Here is a 21211-nt window from a genome sequence, read left to right on the forward strand (position 1 = left end):
AAGACTTCATTTTAGACTGTGGAATCATTACATTATTTTTAACACTGCAAGTCAGGAGTCATTACCAATTTTGACTCTGACAAGATTATATTAATTCTTCTGGTTTAGTAATAATGACTTCCCTCAGCTAACATCTGATGAAAAATATAGTCTTCTAGGCACCCTGAGATTCACCAGCATTTAAACACTGGAAAGGCAACCTAACACTGTTGTGAACTGTGAGATAATTTGCATTTCAAGACTAAAATAACCTAATTCAAGATTATGAGACATTTAGTACTTCAGGATTAATATATTTTTGGAAATAAATTCAAAGAAAATGGAAATGCTAAGAGATACAAATCATTTTGATTGCTAATTCTGCATAAAATTTAATTAATGTTTCTTTTAGTATATTTAATTGGAACAATGTGGTTGAGATCATACCAGCTGCATAGCTGCATTTCCATTCATTAAATTATTTTTGTTTGGGTTGTTTGTTGTTGTTATTGTTTGTTTGTGTTTTTGTTTGGTGTTTTATTTTTTGTTGTGGGTTGTTTTTGTTTGTTTGTTTGTTTTTTAAGATAAAGCTGTGGGTTTATGCAGAATGGTTTAGTGTTTATTGCAAATTATCTGATGCAAAGGAGTAACAGCTACCTATTGTGTGTCTTTTGCACAGGAGGCCATAATGTAGACAAAACTTCTGGTAATGGGAGGAGATATTATTTTGCCTGACGTGCATCCCTAATGTTGCCTTTTACTAGCAGAAAAGCAGCAAGGTATTTTACCTATTTATGTCAGTGTATGAGGCAAGAAATAGCTTAGAGTATGGAATAATCAAATATACCTGAGAGTGGGAAAAAGTGAACCTTCATCCCAAGATGTGTGACCTTAGAATATCACATTCAAGCATATGGTCGTCTGAGGTGCTGATTCAGAGATGTAATGATGCCAAGTACTGCTTTGCAACACACATGAAGAAAGTTGAGGCTCACAAGAATCTGCTGACCAAGTTTACAGAAATCAAAACAAAGCCAAACAAAACAGAGACATCTTAATCTTCCTGTATTTCTACATCACAAGCACCTTATATTTGGGCCACTTAAGAGATATAGCCTTGAACTGTGTCAGTGAACAAGTCACTCTATATTTTTCCATTTACCTTAAAAATTTATTAGAATAATGACAAATCCATCAGTTACTTCTGCTAAGGATATGTCATAACTACGCAGCTAAGAGTCAGGCTCTCTTCTTTACTTTGATTATTTAAGGATTTAAATATTTAATGGTGTTAAATGGACTGGTTCTCCAAAGAAAATCAGAAAGTGATTTATGTTAGGGGCATAGTTCTGTCAGACTCCTAAGGAACAGTTCAAGCCAAAATTCTCTCAAGCAGAAGCAGGACTTAGTTTCAGCTCTCCAATGTCTTAGAGGCTGTTTTACAAACCTTGCTCTGAAAGACGATCAAAATGAGCCATAGCACTCCAGTGCATGTGATGCCTAATTTTTTGAACTTAGGTAAAGTTTAGTTGTACTACAAGACTGGAACATCATTTTAAAATGAAAATAATAATAATAAAAATATTTAGTATTTTCAGAGTTCCTGAGATTTTGACAAGTTGAGGCAGGTGTCTGATAAATGTATCTTGAGAAAAATCCTGGGTTTTTCTGGTGGTTTGCTGGGGGTGTAAAAGCATGAAGGCTGTAAGGAATTCAGTGCTGTGATGAGCTGGTAAATCTTCATATAGCCATTCAGTAAGAAATATAGTAAATTCTGAGCATGCTTAGCAGAGAACAGACAGAACAGTTAGCTCTGTCTCCAGTGCAGGAACCCCAGAGATACTGAATAATTGTAATATCTGAAAAAAAATTGTATTCATTTCAAGTGAAATTTCAAACCTTTCAAATTTGAGGCTTCCAGTCTTTTTTCAATCAGCCGTAATCACTAGTTTGGGCAGAAGGGTAACTGCAATTAGGATTCTGAGACGAGCCTATACCAGAGACAATTTATATTAGCTGAACATTTCCCATTGGCCTTTGGAAGTTTACATTAGGACCTCAAAGAAAGATTCAATAAGCTTGGCAACAAGCAAGAAAGACTAGACAGAAAACTGAAAGTTTTTTTTAATTATTTTTCTTTAGATAGAATGCAATTAATTGAGTTGCACTCTAGGACTGTGCCATGTCATTAAAGAATTCTTGAAAAATAGTGGAAGAATATTGTCTCTTTATGAAAGTAAAAGTTGGGTAATTATACCATCCAGCATTTGTGAAGCTTTGTCTTTAAGTTTATGAAAGTCATGTACTCAGAATCAGGCATTTATATTGAAAGGGAAGTATTCATAATGGTGTAGCTTCATGTCTGTGGGCTGAAAAAAAAAAAACAAAAAAAACCAAACAGAGCTGGATTCTAACTTGATCTAAACCCCTTTGACATTGCTTCGAAGTGTAAAGTGGCTCAAAAAGGCAAAGCCCATCTTCTTAAATTCCCTTGACTATCCATTTGAATTCAAAAGTAAATTTCAGTAGAACTATAACTTTGCTGTTTCATGTTTGCTTTCAGTATTCTTTCAAGTAATTGAGCCTTATTGGCATGAATAAGTACAAAAGCAAGAATTAAATTCAAAGGCTTAAAAACTCAAACAGTACAATATAAGGCATGATAATAATTTCATAAGAACAAATAAATGAAACAGCAAATTTCTCATAAACTACTTATCTCGTGCTACTCACACAGAAAACAAATTTGTAAAAAAAATCACCAATCATTTCAATTGGTAAATACAGCTTTGACATCATCACAAATGAAAACTTGACTAAATTTTGGTAATATGACTTAATATTCAACACCATTTTGTCCTGTGAATAAACCCTGTTTCCCCTCTGCTTCTAACCAAAAAAAAGATAAGAAATTTGACTTCTTGACAGAAATGGCTGTTCCTCTTACCCTTTTCATGGTGAGGTGATTGTTCTTCAAAGAATATACTCTTCACAAGGATTTAATTTTGGAAAAATTTGGATATGTTGGAATACTGTAATTCATGGAACTGCATATCACCAACTAAGTGTTTCAGATTTTTTTTCTCCAGAATCTCCTAAGCCATTTTTAGCTGCTTTTGATACCTATGATATATGAAGCTAAAAAGTTAGTGATGTTTGAACACTTTCATTATTACTCAGTATTGTAGGAAAAAACATGCAGTTATTGAACTTAATTGATAAAATATCTTGTAAACTTTGCCATTATTTCAAAGTTGCAGTAATGATTTCTGTTTATAAAATCTTTAAGGAAAAACCAGATAAGCTCTGCAGTTTTACTTTAAATCATCCTATTTTTCTGTTGAAAACAAAATGAAATAAGGACAGTACAGGTTTCCAAATGTGAAATGTTCCTAAGACACTGTTTCTCATTAATTGCTGTGTTGTATGGTGTTTTAAAGTTATAATACCTTTCCTGTTACGATTATTTTTCTATAGGTACTTAAAAATCAGTAAGATCTTTATGCCCATAAAGAAAATACTTGGATCAAGAACTGTGTTTGGGATACAAATATTTACAAAAATATTTGTTTGAATGCACACAAACACAAATAATGTGTGAGGAAGATGCAAACATTCACAAACCCATACACACACGCACGCATAAAGTAGATTTGATTCATCAGACTGTTTTCCAATATATATTGCCTCCATCATTTAGACTATAAGCAGAAGTTGTTTCATATGGAAATCAATGCTAGAGCAAGATACAAAAACAAACAAGCAAACAAAAATAACAGGTACAAAGAAAAGAGAAGTTCAGCTGAAAACCAGAATAGTTTGGCTCACTTTGTTCCAAAATCCTTTTATTACAAAATTTTTCCTCTCTACTTTTTTCCATTTGTGTTTTTTATCGAAATTCTGATCTGATGCTCTACCTTAAAATATCCTTTGCCATTGTTGTAAGACCACTGAGGTAAAAGTAAAGTGAATTCAATTCCAAATTCATTTACTATATCTATTATTTCAAACATAAAAAGCTTGTTCTTGAGCTGTACATTTTCACAGCCAAAACCTAAAAAAGATTAAAATCCAAGTCAGTAATAGTAACAAAATACACATGAAATTTCACTCAAAAACTCAGCTTGCCAGAAATGTAAATGGTAGGCATCACAATGTCTCAGTGGGAAGACAATTATAAAATATTTGCCTTTGATACCTCTTTTGTCTTTCATGCACTCATTAGCTAAGAAATTTTGGTATAAAACTCCACAACTAATGCAAAGTACCATAGGCAACTGATTCATGGTGACTGCACTTATGTTACATGATTCAATCTTTCTTTGTCTTTGGAGGTGCATGCCAGACACATAGAGCCCAATGGCTCTTTAGAAATCCAAGGATTAACCAAGACAAAATATGGCAGTATTTAGATGCATATGTATAAATATATATCTAAAAGCAACAAATACACTTTAGATTTTCTCTCTGTTTTACTTAGCTAACAAATTGTAACCATGCTGGTATGATTTACTGCCTGAAATCCCTTTGTATGACAAGATGCACAGGTTGGATATTGCTCTTTTTGAGAGGGATCTGGATTTTGGGTGCGTCTGTCTCTGTACGCCCAGTCTCTTTTTGCAGGTTACATTCACGCTCAGACATTTGTCCTTGCTGCTCCACAACTCTGTTAGTTCATCACATAATCAGAATATCAGCTTGTAACATTGTGCCTGTTGGATTATTAACTTCTCTTCCTCAGCCTAAGAAGTGCTAATGTCTCTGTCTAGACAGTAGATAGAAATTGCTAACATCGGTCCCGATATTTAAGTTTAAGGAATTCTTTGCCTCCTTCTGAGCTAGATACTTCTTCCTGACCTTGCTCAGCTTTCAGTAAACAAATTTTTGTGTATGTAGACATACAATTCACATAAAAATACCTTGACAGTCACACTTTGTAGACTGCTATGTAAGGAAATACTGCATGCAGTTCATTAGATCATGTCTGAGAATGAACACAGCAGTGAAAAAGCTCTTTGGGGAGTGGTGATAGTCATGGGCTAACTATGTGTAATGCTGTCTCCAAGGTGTACATTATGAATGTTAGGTTTTGTATGATCAATAAATATAAAGAATTAGAGTTAGAATATTATTTTTACAACTAGAATAATCCTGAATGATATAATTTCAATCTCCCAATGTTGATATGAGTTAATTTCTTAGAGACTACCAGCAGTCTCAGGAGTACTAATATAATCCCTTAGGATAATATTCAGAGTTTTGTACCAGTTTACCTGAAAATAAGGTTAATTTCCAAGTCATCCTTCTTTGGTGTGTTCTCTGCCTGTAGTATCCTTTGTCTTAGCCTTCTGAATTTTGCTTGCTATCTCCTCTCCCAGTTTGAAATCTAAATTTCAGAAATGTTAAAACTACTATTTTAAAATGTGCTTTTAAATGTAAAACTTCAGAATTCTTTGGGTCAGCACATCCTTAAGAAGACAGAAATATGAAACAAAAATGGCCTAATCATTTTCTTGCAAGTATAATTCTTAAAAAGTGTAAGTCAATGTATACCAAATTTTCTACTTCAGCCAGTGTGTTAAAAGAGAGGAAAAAAAAAAAAATCAAAGCCTTAAGGCTAGAGTTTATTCACAATCATGATGAACTTCTAAGCTGGGGAAAAATCTTACCCATGATGCCTTTGAACCTTTTAGAAAGCTGCCACGGAGGGGGCAGCTGCAGAGGACAGTGCTGCCCCTTCCCTGAGAGGTAAACCCACTTGGTGTGCAGCCTCCAGGCACCTGTGGTGGGCCCAGCCTCTTTGCCTTGGCCTGGGGCTCTCCAGGCACAAGACAATGAAGTTTCACAGCTTAAGAGGAAGCAGTTCAAGCACTCTGAACAAAGAATGAAGAACAAAAAAACTATATCCCAGTCCTGACACAGGTTTCATTTGTCAGGACTGACAGGATGCAGTGGGAAACCTGAACACCTAACGTCAGTATCAAACCCCAGGGACCGGGAGGGCTGCACAAGCCGAGTGGCTCTGAGCAGCAGATCACTATTCAGAAGTGCAGGTGGGGGCATGCAGTTGTCGAAATATTGGCTTCATTTCTGAGTTTTATTCTGTGTGCCCATCCTATGAGGGTAACACTCACAGCAAATTTCTGACAATTAAAAAATGAATGTAACTACAGTGTTATGTAGGTGCAAAAATTCACTACAATTTCTATAAAGTCTTCAGTATCTGGAGGCTCAAAACTCCAAGGGCTCCAGCTGCCTTCAGCACCATCTCTTGCAAAGTTTTTCCAAATACTGGCAACTACTGAGGGCCTTCCCAGAAGCTACTGGGTCCTGCTGCAGAGCTGTGAGAGTCTTAGAGAAGAGAGTTGGAAGAAGAGTGGTCTGTCATGACAGACACTGTAAAGCCATTATCCTTGCTTTAGTTGCAACCCGAGCCAGTGAATTGCAGCTCTGGACCCCACTTGTGACTCAAGCATGGAAGCAGATAAAATAAATTTTAAAAAATAATCTATTGGTCCTTTGTTATACATAACAGAAAAACATGAACCCATTGTCCCTTTTTAATATGTTTCCCTTAATTGTTATATTGTGTAATGTGAAAATATGGTTCTCTGGAGTCTGTTTCAAACCCATGCAATTATAATTTTAAAAGTGTAATGCATTCATTTACAACACATTCTGTTAGTGTTTTCTTTTTCAGTATGATACTTACAACAGAATGACTATCCAAATGAGAACAGCTGTTGCCAAGCACCATACATAATAAGAGCAAGCTGGTCCCAGTAAAAATATTTCTGAAGAGAAAACCATTAGAAATTTAGAAATACAGGGATATATATATACACACATAAGCTTGGGCACATAGACTATAGATTTGCTAAATGAAGAGTATTTATAATTTGGAAAAAAAAAACTTTATTAAAGTTTGTTAAAGAGTGGGCAGAAGTTAAATAGAAGTAAAAACTATAATGGATGGGAAGGGGTCAGGAGGGCTATCTTCTATAAAAATGCTTCTTAATGTTTTATTTTGCTATAGCTTAATGCTGAGACTGCAGTGTCACGGCACATAGTGTTATGTGTTGTAGGTACCGAAACACAGTAAGTACTACGTAACTGAGCGGTGGGCCTGTAAGAAACAAACAGTGACTGAAAGACTATGCAAGAACACATAAAAAATAACTTTAGGAAGGCTCTAGATCACCCAATGTCAAGATCACACTCCTCGTAATGAAAAACCTAGGCAGATGATGACTGTTGCAAACTCCTATGTGCTCACTTCTCCTTGAGGAAGACAAACACAACTGTTGTTAAGGTACAGAGACATATCAGAACAGTGATAAAAAAAACCACATAAATAAATCTTAAAGACTTAAGTGTATTGCTAATGAGATTTTTTTGCTAATAACTGGACAATTTTTGCTATGACTTAGTATCCTTGTAACTGAAAGAATAGCTAGTTTTTTAATTTTAATTCAACTACTAATACATTTGTGGCCTGCTTATGAAATGTGCTTCTTTGTCCTCAAAACCAGTGATCAAAGTTTTTACAGCCTTCAGAGCTCTACAATTTTGGTGAAGAAACATTGTCACCAAGGCCTGTTTCAATGCCCTCTGACATTTTTGTAATTTAATTTGATGAGAGAGAAATAAGGCACTTTTTATTGCAGTTGGTAGTGTCCTGAGAGGTGGTAATCAGTGCATTTGTCTGTTAAAAACTTCAGTTACCGAGACATGTGTGGAAGTATTGCACCTAAAGGTGGTGTTATGATGTGCTGGATGTCCTGGCAATGCTGACAGTGTGGTACCTTCCCAATATTCAAAATTTGCATAACCACATTTTTGCAAATGACCAAGAATCCCCACAATTAAATTGCTTTTTGTTATGAAATGAAATTATTGTAATTATTGTTGAAACATTACAAAATTATTTCAATTTCATCAATCCTAAAAAGATGCATATAGTAGAATATGTTAAATGGCTAATATACACTATCTGCCACACAAAGTGATTCAAGTCTTGGAATAATGAGGTCAAGCACAAAGGCCAAAGGTACACAGAAGAGGAACTCTTAATTCAGATGAATCCTTGTTGTTTCTGCCCTATGGAGACCACTCAAGTAAGTCAGAATATAAGGCTCAAAATAAAAAACACACAAAGTTAAAAACTAATTAATGGAAAGATGTTCTAAGACTTTTACTAACATTTGATTCTCTTACTCTTTTCTATTATAAGTTTTCTGGCTTCTTTAAGTAATTCTTAAGGCATCATCTAAGCCTCAAGTCTGGAGTGCTCGGTGCAAGTTACAAAAAATCAGCAGAAAAGTGTAACTTTAGATCAAATTGGCAAATGACCCGCTCTTTATGCCAGACAAAAACTGGAGAGTTCTCAGTGCAACAATGAAAGCTATTCTAACCTGGGATCGGTTACAATACCCTCCAAAGGTCCAACAAAGGCATTTTAATCACATCTCATTGGCTTCAAGAACCATTGCTTTGCTGCACATTTGAATTGTACCAGTCAAATCTTGTGTTGAAAAACACCTGGAAAGAGAAAGAAAGTGTGATTACAGCAAAAGGAAAATCTAGATGGAAGAGTTAGTAGCAGGTGTTTTAATTCAGGCAACAGTGAGTGAATAGCATATATTTTGCAACAATGTTTTTCTTAAAAATTAATTAGATCATATCTCAAGAGACCTGCATTTTTCTGGAAGAAATTTAATACAGGATAATGCCAAAACAATAATTCAGAAAATGTCTCAAAGTTACTCTCTTGCTGATACTTTTTTAACTGTATGGAGAGGAGTGTATTTAAGAACCAACATAAATATTAGGTTACTATTAACAGCAGTTAATGTTTTAAAAACAAATTATCCCAGTAGACTGCTGAAAAGTGAAATCTTGTGAAACCTAAAAGGACAGACTGTCTTGTTCCAACACTGGCGAGAAAAAGAAATGGAATCCAATTAGGCATCTTCTGTAGGAGTCTCCAGTGATAGATCAGATACTGCTTATTAATCCACAGTCAGCAATATAATATTGGTGAGGAAAAAAAGGCTATATATACAAAAGAACAGAAGGCAATTCTAGCTATATATGTGGAAAGAGCTCCCTGGAAATTCTCTGTATGTGTGTGCTGAGTGGAATCCAGCCAAAAGGGAATTGGTTGCAGGAAAAATGCATAAAGGAACACCATTGTAGGGATCAGTTTCCCATCCCACTTGCCCATTAATTCATGAGACTGTGAAAATCACTTGATGTGCAGTCTCTAGGGGATGATTTTCCCATGGTGACTCAAATCCTCTTGGTGGGATGTCCACTTTGTCTATGCAGATGGTGCTCTGAGCTTCTGAAAGTACCTTGTGCCTATGGCAGAACCAAAGTCATATCTGTTAAACTGTGTGTTCCGAAAGCTGATGACCAGGTCAAGGCCGTGAGCCCTGTGATTTCTGCTGTGTGCCCTTCAGTCTCAGTCCTGGTAAAACTAGTAGATCTGTCACTTTGTGCTGTGGCTGCCTCCTGACCCATATGCTTGATGTTATAGTTAATTTTTTTTTAATACAATATTTGAATTCCTTTCTTTGTCCTCAGAACCATTCCTGGAAAAAATAGCCTGTTAAATTTTCTTACCTTTCAGATTTGGATGACCAAGTCCCAACTGTGGATTGTTAAGGATCAGCAAGGTCATAAGAAAAGGAACAGGAAAGGGCAACTAAAATGTTAGAGGGGATGGAGTTACTGTCTTATGAGGAGAGACCTGAATGCTGTATTTATTCAGTTTGGAAAGGAGACATCTGGGGGAGGTGTAATTTAGATTTTTAAAAACCTCAGGAGTGAGTATGAAGGTATAACTTGTTCACAATCCTTATATAATGTTACTAAGGGGAATTCATTGAAGTTTGTAGCATACTAGGTTAAATCAGATTTACAATTTACTTTTTCACTCATTGGATATTGAACTTCTGGAATTCCTTATTGCAGGAGGTTGTGAAGGAAGAGAGTATCTGGAGATTCAAAAAAGGATCAGATATTTCATGACTACTAGATCTCTGAACAGATATTGTGAAATATGTTTTCTAAAGACAATGTCCAGATTTGTCTGCTTGTTCCATCTTACTTTGCCTTTTTTGGAAAGAGAATATTGGGTGACGTGGATCATCCTGAACCAGCAGGACACCTCTGATGACCCTACATCATTGCTCAGGCTCTGCCAACTCCCATACCATTCTCAGGGAAAGCCCAAGAGAATGCTACTTGTCCTTGGCCAGATTGTACCAGGCACCATTTAAAAATTTTTCAGTTTAGATGCAGAAGTTCCAGAAATTAATTTCCCTGGATGTGTACAATTTAATAGTACAGATATACTTAAACAAACAAGCATTTATGAGCTTGAAGGAAAAACTTGCATTCCATATTTACTTCACATCACAGCCTTTAACTAAAAATTTAACTCTTTCTTATTCTTAATGCAGTTCCTGTTGAAATTAATGTATTAGTTCAGAAAGAATTTGCCATATAAATACTAATTTATCTTCAATTATCTATTTGCTGCTATAGTTCCTTATGCTTTGCTAATGTACTGTAAATTTTCTCCTCTAAAATTACATATATTGTTTAGTTATAGAAAATGAAATATAATTATTTCAAGATTCACTTCTGGTATAATGGATTAGAAGAGGATACCAACAGATTAATAGAAGAAAAGTGACTTTGATTATTCATATTGAGGCGTGATAAAATCTTATTTTGCCTTGTTATTTTTCTAGACGGAAATACCTAAATTGAATTTGATTTTGATAAAGATATTCTTAGTTTATTAAATAAAGAGGCTAGTAACAATAAAATTAATAACCTTATTGTGCTCTTGACTGATGAATATTTCAACCCCACTGGCTCTTTGATGTTGTCCTGTAGCTATCTTATTTTTAGCAAACATCCATCCCATTTATACCAGAAATAAAGGAATCCTGAAAGCTTATATAATCCTCATAATAAATCACCATCTCATTTAATTGCTCTAGGAAAATACACTCCAACATCACCACAAGTAGATTCAGACTTTACCAGAAAACTCTAAATGCATATTGTCACCCTTCCTTTGGTGCATAGACAGTCTTCCTCTAAAAGTGTCCCCTGACACTCATGGAGATTCTGTATAAGTGAAAACCAAATCACATTTGTTGTCATTTTTTAATATTGACTGTAAAGATGATAGTTGAGCTAAGAAAAATGAAAATAAACACTTACATCCACTTTAAACCCTGGAAATATCAAAAAGTGGTTTGGAGAATACTTAAAATCTTTCAAGCCATCTTAGTTAAGAAACAGACCCATCGCCTCTCAAATTCCATTTGCATGTTGGGAGGTGTAGCATTTTCATTGTCTCTCATTATACTGAAGCACTAGACTCACCTGTATTTATTGTTGTTTGTATATAATAGCATGCATATGACTGGAATGTTCTCTGCAAGGAAGAGCCCTACCAAGAGGGGCTTACTTTGCAGTGGTGTTAGATAATATCAAAGAAACAAGAAAGCAGAGTCAAATGGGCTCTGAGACTAAAGGACCAGGAGAAAAGCAATTAGACAGGAACTAGCAGAGACACTGTTTGTCCAGGCTGGATTAAAAGACTTCTGAGGAGGTCATCAAGTGTGTAAGACATCTATGGTGGAAATTAACAGAAAATTATGACAGTAGCACTGAGATAACATCAATCAGAGCACAGAGGATGTGCACAGAGAATGAAAATAGAGATGTAGGCAGGTGCAACTTTAATGTAAGCCCCAAGGAAGAGTATAAAATCACAGAATCACAGAATCGTCTGGGTTGGAAAAGACCTCAGAGATCATTGAGTCCAACCCTTGGTCCAACTCTAGTCCATTTACTAGATCATGGCGCTAAGTGCCATGTCCAATCTCAGTTTAAAATCCTCCAGGGACGGCGAGTCCACTACCTCCCTGGGCAGGCCATTCCAATGCCTGACCACTCTCTCTGTAAAGAATTTCTTTCTAATATCCAGCCTAAATTTCCCCTGGTAGAGTTTAAGCCCATGCCCCCTTGTCCTGTTGCTAACTGCCTGGGAGAAGAGACCAATCCCCACCGGGCTATAACTTCCCTTCAGGTAGTTATAGAGAGTGATGAGGTCACCTCTAAGCCTTCTCTTCTCTAGACTAAACAACCCCAGCTCCCTCAGCCTCTCCTCATAGGTCTTATATTCAAGTCCCTTCACCAGTCGTGTTGCTCTTCTCTGGACCCGCTCCAGCACTTCAATGTCTTTCCTGAACTGAGGGGCCCAGAACTGAACACAATACTCCAGGTGTGGCCTCACCAATGCAGAGTACAGGGGAAGGATCACTTCCCTTGTCCTGCTGACCATGCTGTTTTTGATACAGGACAAGATACCGTTGGCCTTCTTGGCCACCTGGGCACACTGTTGGCTCATGTTGAGCTTCCTGTCAATTAGCACCCCCAGGTCCCTTTCTGTCTGACTGCTCTCCAGCCACTCTGCGCCCAGCCTGTAGCGCTGCAGGGGGTTGTTGTGACCAAAGTGCAGCACCCGGCATTTGGCCTTATTGAACTTCATCCCATTGGAATCAGCCCATTTTTCCAGTCTATCCAGATCCCTCTGCAGAGCCCTCCTGCCTTCCAGCAGGTCGACACTCCCTCCCAATTTGGTGTCATCAGCAAATTTGCTGATGATGGTCTCAATCCCCTCATCTAAATCATCAATAAAGATGTTAAACAGGACTGGACCCAACACTGACCCCTGGGGAACACCGCTAGTGACTGGCCGCCAGCTGGATGCAGCCCCATTCACCAGCACTCTCTGGGCCCAGCCCTCCAGCCAGTTCTTAACCCAGCGTAGAGTACACTTGTCCAAGCCATGGGCTACCAGCTTTTGCAAGAGTATATTATGGGAGACAGTGTCAAAGGCCTTGCTGAAGTCCAGATAGACCACATCCACGGCTTTCCCCTCATCCACCAGGTGAGTCACCTGATCATAAAAGGAGATCAGGTTGGTCAGACAGGACCTGCCCCTCCTAAACCCATGCTGGCTGGGTCTGATCCCTTGTCCATCCTGAAGGTGCTGTGTGATTCCATTCAGGATGATCTGCTCCATAACCCTGCCAGGCACTGAGGTCAGGCTGACAGGCCTGTAGTTGCCAGGGTCAGCTCTGCAGCCCTTTTTGTGGACTGGGGTAACATTGGCCAATTTCCAATCATATGGGACCTCCCCAGTGAGCCAGGACTGTTGGAAGATGATGGAGAGCGGCTTGGCAAGTTCTTCTGCTAGCTCCCTCATCACCCTAGAATGGATCTCTTCTGGTCCCATAGACTTGTGAGGATCCAGATGGCTCAGTAAATCACCAACTATTTCCTCCTGGAATACAAGGGGCCTATTTAGCTTCCTATCTCTGTCAACCACCTCCAGAGATGAGTTGTCCTTAGGGCCACCTGTCTTACTGATAAAAACTGAGGCAAAGTAGGTATTAAGTACCTCAGCTTTCTCCTCATCTTTGTTAACTATATTTCCCTCAAGAGTCCAACAGAGAATGGAGGTTTTCCTTGCCCCTCCTTTTGTTATTAACATATTTGCAGAAGGACGTTTTATTATCCCTGACAGAATTGGCCAAATTAACTTCAAATTGCATTTTTGTTTCCCTGATTTTTTTTCTGCATGATCTAGCTATTTCCATAAATTCTTCATAAGTAGCCAGCCCTTTTTTCCACAGTTGGTAAAGTCTCTTTTTATTTCTGATTTCATTCAGAATCTCCCTGTCTCCCAAGCCGGTTGTCTTCCCCGCCGGCTAGCCTTTCGGCACACTGGTATAGCCTGTTCCTGTTTGAGGTAGCCAGGAAGCGGGATGGAAGACAGTTGTTGTAGGAGTAGGACTCATACAGGAGGGAAGGAATCTGGTTAGAAACAAGCAGTGCCACACAGAATCACAGAATTAAGGGATTGGAAGAGACCTCAAAAGATCATCTAGTCCAATCCCCCTGCCAGAGCAGGAACACCTGGATCGGGTTACACAGGAATGTGTCCAGGTGAGTTTTGAATGTCTCCAGAGAAGGAGACTCCACAACCCCCCTGGGCAGCCTGTTCCAGTGTCTGTCACCCTCACTGAGAAGTTTCTTCTCAAATTTAAGTGAAACCTCTTGTGTTCCAGTTTGAGCCCCTTACCCCTTGTCTTACCATTGGTTGCGTCAAGGTGAAAGACAACATGTCTATGTGGTAGTACAGAAGAGGCAAAAAGGGCTGTGTTACCAGCAGAAGTGTGAGGCACAGGGAAATGGGAGCTCCTGTATTTCTGTCAGTGACAGTGTACTTCCCTGCAGAGATCAGGTCTCCATACAGGACAGGTTACACAAAAGAAAGGAGTGGAGACAAACAGCCACAGAGCTTTTGTGGGGTCTGAACTGGAGTGCCTTGGTTAGGTTTGGGCTGAGAAAGAGGCAACATGTGGCTAAGCAGGCTGATATACAAGAAAAGAAAAGAAAAAAAAAAAAAAAAAAAAGAGAAAATCACAAAGGTAGGAATGAAAGTTCAGGGAAAATCTAATATTTTATCTCAAAAATTTACTACGGAACCATTACCATTCTGAAAAAATAGACATGCTGTGCTTGGAAATGGCAGGATACATCATCCCCAAAATAAACAGAGCCACAACATCACCAGTAAATTCAGGGAGAGAGTAATAAAAATGTAACATCAGTGGTGGTGTCTAACATATGAGTTACAGTTTCTGAAATGAGGAAGACAAAGGGCCAGTTACAGTATTCGGGACATGTATGATGTTTTCATGGCAACAAAGAGAGAAAGTGTGCCACTAATGACTATGTAATTATATCATTTAAGCACTTTACAGTTATTTTTAGGAAAATATAAAGCTTGAATTTGTGAAGGGTCATGCTGTGACAAAGAAATCCAGGTAGCAGCAGGAATGCCACTTTTATGCCATAAGTAGCTACCAGTCACATAATAGGCATCTAACAGGTACACGTCTGTCTACTCTGTCACACTTCTATGAGAAGTCTATAGCTGAATTGATTTTTTTAGCCTGCCTTATTATTTTCTACTTCTGACAAGCCAATGAAGTAAAAAAAGAAAGAAGTTTAAATAAGGATTCTTGAATCTGCATAGATTTCACAGCAAACAATCTGTATTTGCTAGCCATTTCTTTCACAGTTATTGTCTGTCTGTAGCTGACAGAGATAAGAAACCTAGTTTAAACAAAGTATTTATTGAAGCATTAGCTGAAGATTTCAAGGCTACTTCAAGGCTTTGGCCCTATCATTGGCTGTAAAGATAAAGGCATCTTCTCCATAAGTATATTGAAAGATTATGTGTGTATATACATAAATACATGTTTTGATGGCTTTGCTTTTCAAATATGTTTTTCACATCAGACTTCACCTTCATATGATTTCCCCCTCCCCTTATTTGGTGGGCAACTCTGCAGGTTTTGAAACAAAGAAATTATTTAATGAGAAAATAGCTCCTGAGGGCCTGCTTCTGATTTCAGATCCACCTGCACAAATGAGGAGCATTTGCACTGAAGCCAAAGTAAAACTAGTGTCAACTGTCATCAGCCATGCACCCTGCAACTTACATTTCAAAGCCAGTGGTGCCTTATTTCACATAAATTGGGCCACTTTTTTGGTTGTATTAGCTGACTGACAGGTAATGAATAGTAATTAACAGTGAAGACCATGACTAGAACCATTAGACTTCATTAAGTAAAACTAATATTTTAATCCATTTATTTTTCAACAGGTTTCTTGTATCAAGATTTATTCAGCAAATACTCATTTGTAATAGTCTACCCAGGCCAAACTTCGGAGCAACAGGAGAGGTGTGAGGTGAGATGAGACAAACATCTCATCAATACTCGCTGATGCAGCCACACTCAGTGCCACATGCCTGCAAAATGTTAAGGCTCTGTTCATTTCCATTAAGGAGATGTCTAGATTTAGCTTCATTCTTCTGTTCCACCAGGTCAAATTAAACTGGTACTTTGGCTCATTGACACTTTAATTCAACTATTTATCTATGCAATTACATCTTGGCATATATACATATACATAATACGTGACTTCCTCCTGGAAGGCTTTCCCTACCTAGCAATGCCCTTCTTCACTGCTGCCTGAGGTAGGATGTCAAAATCCTTTTACAGTTATGAGAATCATCTCTAAATTCAGCCAACATTACCCTATCACCAGAGGACTCTGGTCCAAAATATTTATTTCTTCCCACCAGATTGTATCTGTTTTGTCACTACATAGGCTTTTTCTTCAGTTTGAAACTGCCCTCTGGTCTGTCAGGTAAATTGTTGTATTTTTAGGATGCTTTCTGAACATTTCAGATGCAAATTTTTCGGGTTTGGATTGGCTTGTTTCTCATTATTGTATGGAAGGCATCATTGTTCTCAGTATGAGAACACTACTTACCTTGTCCTGATTAGGGGCATTTCTGAGGAAGATGGAATAGGTGGTACTAGACTTCATTTCTCCACTGTAAAATGTTCTATATTTACACAAGCCAAATTTTAGATGTATTCATTGGAAAAAATAGTAAATATATTATATTTGAAAAAGCATTATAGTTACAGGGCTATTTATTTCAAACTACTCTTGAAACAAGAACGTGTGTGCTCATTTGCTTTCACATTGTGCTTTGCATGATGATAGCAGAAATTATTATTAGTCTGGTACACCCTATATTTCACTAGCTTTCTGTTAACTGAACATCAGTACCTGAAATGACTGCTAATACAAGACCGGAACAAGGTAGTTTATGATTGCATGGTCCTATAAACATTCCTCTATAGGAAGCCCTATTGGACTATAATGTGCTCTCAGTGGGGATGTGGAGGGGTCCTGAAACTCTTTATCCTTCACACCTCATCTTCCCATCAGAGAAGGCAAGTCAGAGGAAACCTGAAGAGGCTTCTCTGCTCTTCTGTCACTAATGGCCACAGGGTGGGCATTCAGTGATTGTTGCATGAATTGCAAGGAGATAAAAATCAACTGACAGGGTGGAACAGACCAAAAAAGACCAAAGCTAGACACAACTCTGGAACATAATGTTAGTGTCACTGTCCTCTGTCTATATTGAGCAGGAGGTGATTTGTCCTGAGACACTATAAGCTGTATCTGATTGCAGGCACTGCTGAGATCACCAAAATTGCTCCAGCAATGAATATGACCCTTACAAAGAGGTGATTTAATATGAAACCCTCTGAATCTTCAGCACAGAATAACCTTATTTATGAATGACGTAACAAGCCCCATTTTCTTTGAAGGGCTCTTTAGAATATAAGCATTTTTGGAATATCTCTCTAGATTAAATTAAATTATAAAGTATTAATTTATATATTCATCCATGCCCTTCATGTCCAATGGCTCAAAGAATATTTCATTTAGTTATTTAAGTAACTTCAATGCCTACACTGAAAAAATGTGATAAAATCAGGCACTAATAGACAAAAATTAATAAGGAGCATTAAAAATCTATCCATAAATAATACTACGCACATACAAAGCACTGTCTCATGTTAAGGTATCTCTTACTATAGCAGGCATTCAAATAGAGAACATGAATAAGAATAATTCTGATACTAAAATTCTTATCTAATTATATTGAAAGACATATACCAAAAATAAACATGCTTTGAATGACACCAGATTGTTTTTCTATAAATGAAAAAGTTACTGGCAAGTGAAAAAATATATTTTTTGTTATCCATTTTTACTGCAGTTAGAGGGAAATAATATTTTCTGTAGCAACTCCTGAAAAATCGGACTTGAGTTTACATATTATATAAAGCCACCTGTATATATTGTCTATTTGCCATAATTTTTTACTTAGTAGGTAAGTTTATTTAAAATAGTAGTATATTAGTACATTGGTAGATAACAACCTTTTCTCAAGTGTGGCCAGATTATTCTTCAGTCAGAAGAATGAAGATGACGAAAGATTAAGGAGATGCATTATGTCAGCACAAAAGGACAAAAATTCCAGGTTTATGTGCTGTATCTTTGTTTCCAAGAGAGACTGAATTGAACAAAAGGGCATGGATCTCCAGCCACTAAACTTATTCATAAAGTTACCAGACATAGCAGAATTTATCTTCATTAGATGAGAGGGTATGAAGAAAGAGGTCAAAAAAGTCACCTCCTCATAAAGGTTAAATTTACCTGCTCTCTAAATTATCTCTTATGGTGAATACTCCATAATACTAGCAATCCTGTAGGAAATTTCTTACTCTACAAAATTAATTCCTGTGAATATCTGTAAGATTCTGCAAAAGTCATCCTTTCTGTACAAGATATCTGAAATATTCTGAGTTCAGAACACTATAAAATTAGTCATTTCCATACGTTTTACAGATTGCACTAGAATAGTAGATACATCATATGAGTTTTATTTTGAATATATAATTTGATTTTAGCTTTTGAAATATGATATTGTTATAACGTCTTCAACATCTTAGAACGATAGAATTATTATAGACAGAGGCACCTCATTCATAGTCTATACTACTTTTCAGAAACAGAACCATGCAGAAGCTACCACATGAATGCCACATCAGCTTGTGGGAGGCAATTTGTAAGCAGGTGTATACTGTAAGTATAGTAAAGAGTTGACTAGGATGATTTCTGCTGACGTCAATTTTCAACACCAGAGATATGAAGAGATTGGCACTGTATTGTACTACTGTCAGTAGTCAGCAACACACTCAAATTGCACAAAGGCTCACTGTGTAGTATCAGTCCTAGATAGAACAGGAAACTAATAAATAACTAAAGGATGGAAGATATTTTATGGAAAATAAACCCTGACAAATAAATCTGGCAATTATTAGCTTGTCTGAAAAAGAAAATGAAAATAGTCAGACATCTGAAAAACATTGACTTAGTAAAACATGGCATTATGGTACAGAATTGGCACTGTATGCTATATTTAATAATAGATTATATGATCTCCAGTATAACTGTGAATGACACAGTCACATCAATATTGAAAGGGAGATTTTCAAGAGGAGTGTTTTAGTTTTTATTCTATCCAATATTGTCATCAGTGACATGGAAACTAATATAAAAATTGCTGCTGATGTGCAGACAGTAAGGACTCATATAATGATAAAAAAGGATGAATACAATGCCATTACGTCTGTATAAGTACCTTGGAAATTTGAACCTTCTGCTAAACAGAATTCATCCAAACAAATTCACTTTACCATCGCTGTCTATGACTGTTTTAGGGACAAGAAGGAAAAAAGAAGTGTACATATGTGTATGACTGTGTACATAGAGAGACACTCATACATACACAAGTGCAGTTTATACAGGATTCCTGTGATTAATCTGGAACTATCAGATAGCATTAGAGCTACTCCAGCTTTATAAAGGGAGAACTTGGTAGATTAGTTCATGATCCTTTTAATAACATCCGTAGTTTTACTGGGTTTTATTCCAATTTATCGTTGATTCAACAATATTCACAGCGTCAGTACTTTACTTGAGTTCTTCAATGTTTATGGGCAAGATGTGGAAGGGTTCTTTTGTATGGTATTGTCTAAAATGGACATACATATTATTTTAGGAAGTAAAACAAAAATACATAACATGAAAACATGATAACAGAAAAAATAATTCTATACTGAATTGCTCCAGCAAAAACCACTGTAAGGAAACCTGCAGAAAAACAAATGTTACATTCTGGATCTTCCTCTTAAAACAAAAAAACATAGAGGGACCTGATCAAAAAAGACCTCCTAGATCTTAATCTTCCTAACTCTCCAGAAACCTTAGTAGATATCAATTGAAAAAGTAACCACAAATAAAACCTCCTCCAGTGACTGATAAACACGTTTTTCTTATCAAAATACACAATTCTTTTTGCATTTCATTTTGTGAAAAATTGTCACTGACTGAACAAAGTTGCCAGCAGGTCAAGAGAGGTGATCCTGCCCCTCTCTTCAGCACTTGTGAGGCCACACTTGGAGCGCTATGTCTAATCCTGCGTTTCCCAGTACAAGAGAGACTTGGGCACACTGGAAAGAGTCCAGCAAAGGCTGAGAGGGCTGCGACTGTTCAGCCTGCAGAAGAGGTTAATGAATTAGATTCAAGCTTGATTTTATACTTCTGCATTTTTTTTTCAATCTCAGGCAGGAGTCATGTTAGTGAGAATCCTTTTTATAAAGGATTTGCAGCAACATTAGTTTACAGTCTGAAATAATTGGTGGCTATTCTATGATTCACAGCAATAGAAAGTCCATACCAGAAAACACAGAGGGGTTTAATTTAATATAATCAATATGTAAAAACTAGCATTTCAACATTGGGAAAGAATCTTGCTGATCCACAATAACTGCAACATGGAGGAAGGATGAAAAACAGGGATTACAGTAGATGCAAGACTGACAGATATTTTTCTACTCAAAAATTAAATCCAAAAATGTTCACCTTAAGACTATTACATTTTGCATGATAAAAAAAGGTTTTCAACTTTACTTTTATTTTTCTCTGTCAAAGTTTGCGTATGTTGCTGTAATATTCCCAGTTTGAGTATTTTCTTAGGTTAGAATTTTCAGAAAGGCCTAAAGGCACTTAAGATAAAGGTTAATTGGATTTAGGTGTCTAGGCACTTCGAAAATCTCATTAGGTTCCTCTTTGTAATCCTTAATAACCCTTGAAAAATATTTTCCTCTGAAGTGAATTGATAGGAAGTTAGGGAAATGTAGAGCCAAGATTAATCTCATAGGTCTCCTGGCTGCAAGCTCATCTTTTGATCTCTGGTGGCCAGTTTCTTGATGATATATAAAATGAATAAAAGGGTCAGAAAATTAGGTGTTAAAACAATGCATAATAGTTGCCAATTTGGTACTTCATAAATATGTGTGTTTGATAACTTTACATCTCTAGGGAGTGCAATGGGCTACAGTAGGGAAATAATTCAATCAAAAGCATTAAGTGGCAAGGCAGGCAGGTTCTCCTTCCAATTTCTCTCATATTTAGCCTCCCAACTTCTTGTGTCTAGATTAAGATTCAGTATTATTTATATTCATTAGGCTATAGGACTACAATCTGTTAACTACAGTAGCTTTCATGCTCTACCTTGACTCAGTACCTTACAATCTCATTCTCTTTAAGTCACATTCCTTGTCCAGCTTTTTAACTTCACTTGCTCTTCAACTATTCTTCAGACCTTTGCAACCTGCTTGCTTTTTTT

This window comes from Columba livia, chromosome 3 (genome assembly GCF_036013475.1).
Source record: "Columba livia isolate bColLiv1 breed racing homer chromosome 3, bColLiv1.pat.W.v2, whole genome shotgun sequence".
NCBI classification, from domain to species: Eukaryota; Metazoa; Chordata; class Aves; order Columbiformes; family Columbidae; genus Columba; species Columba livia.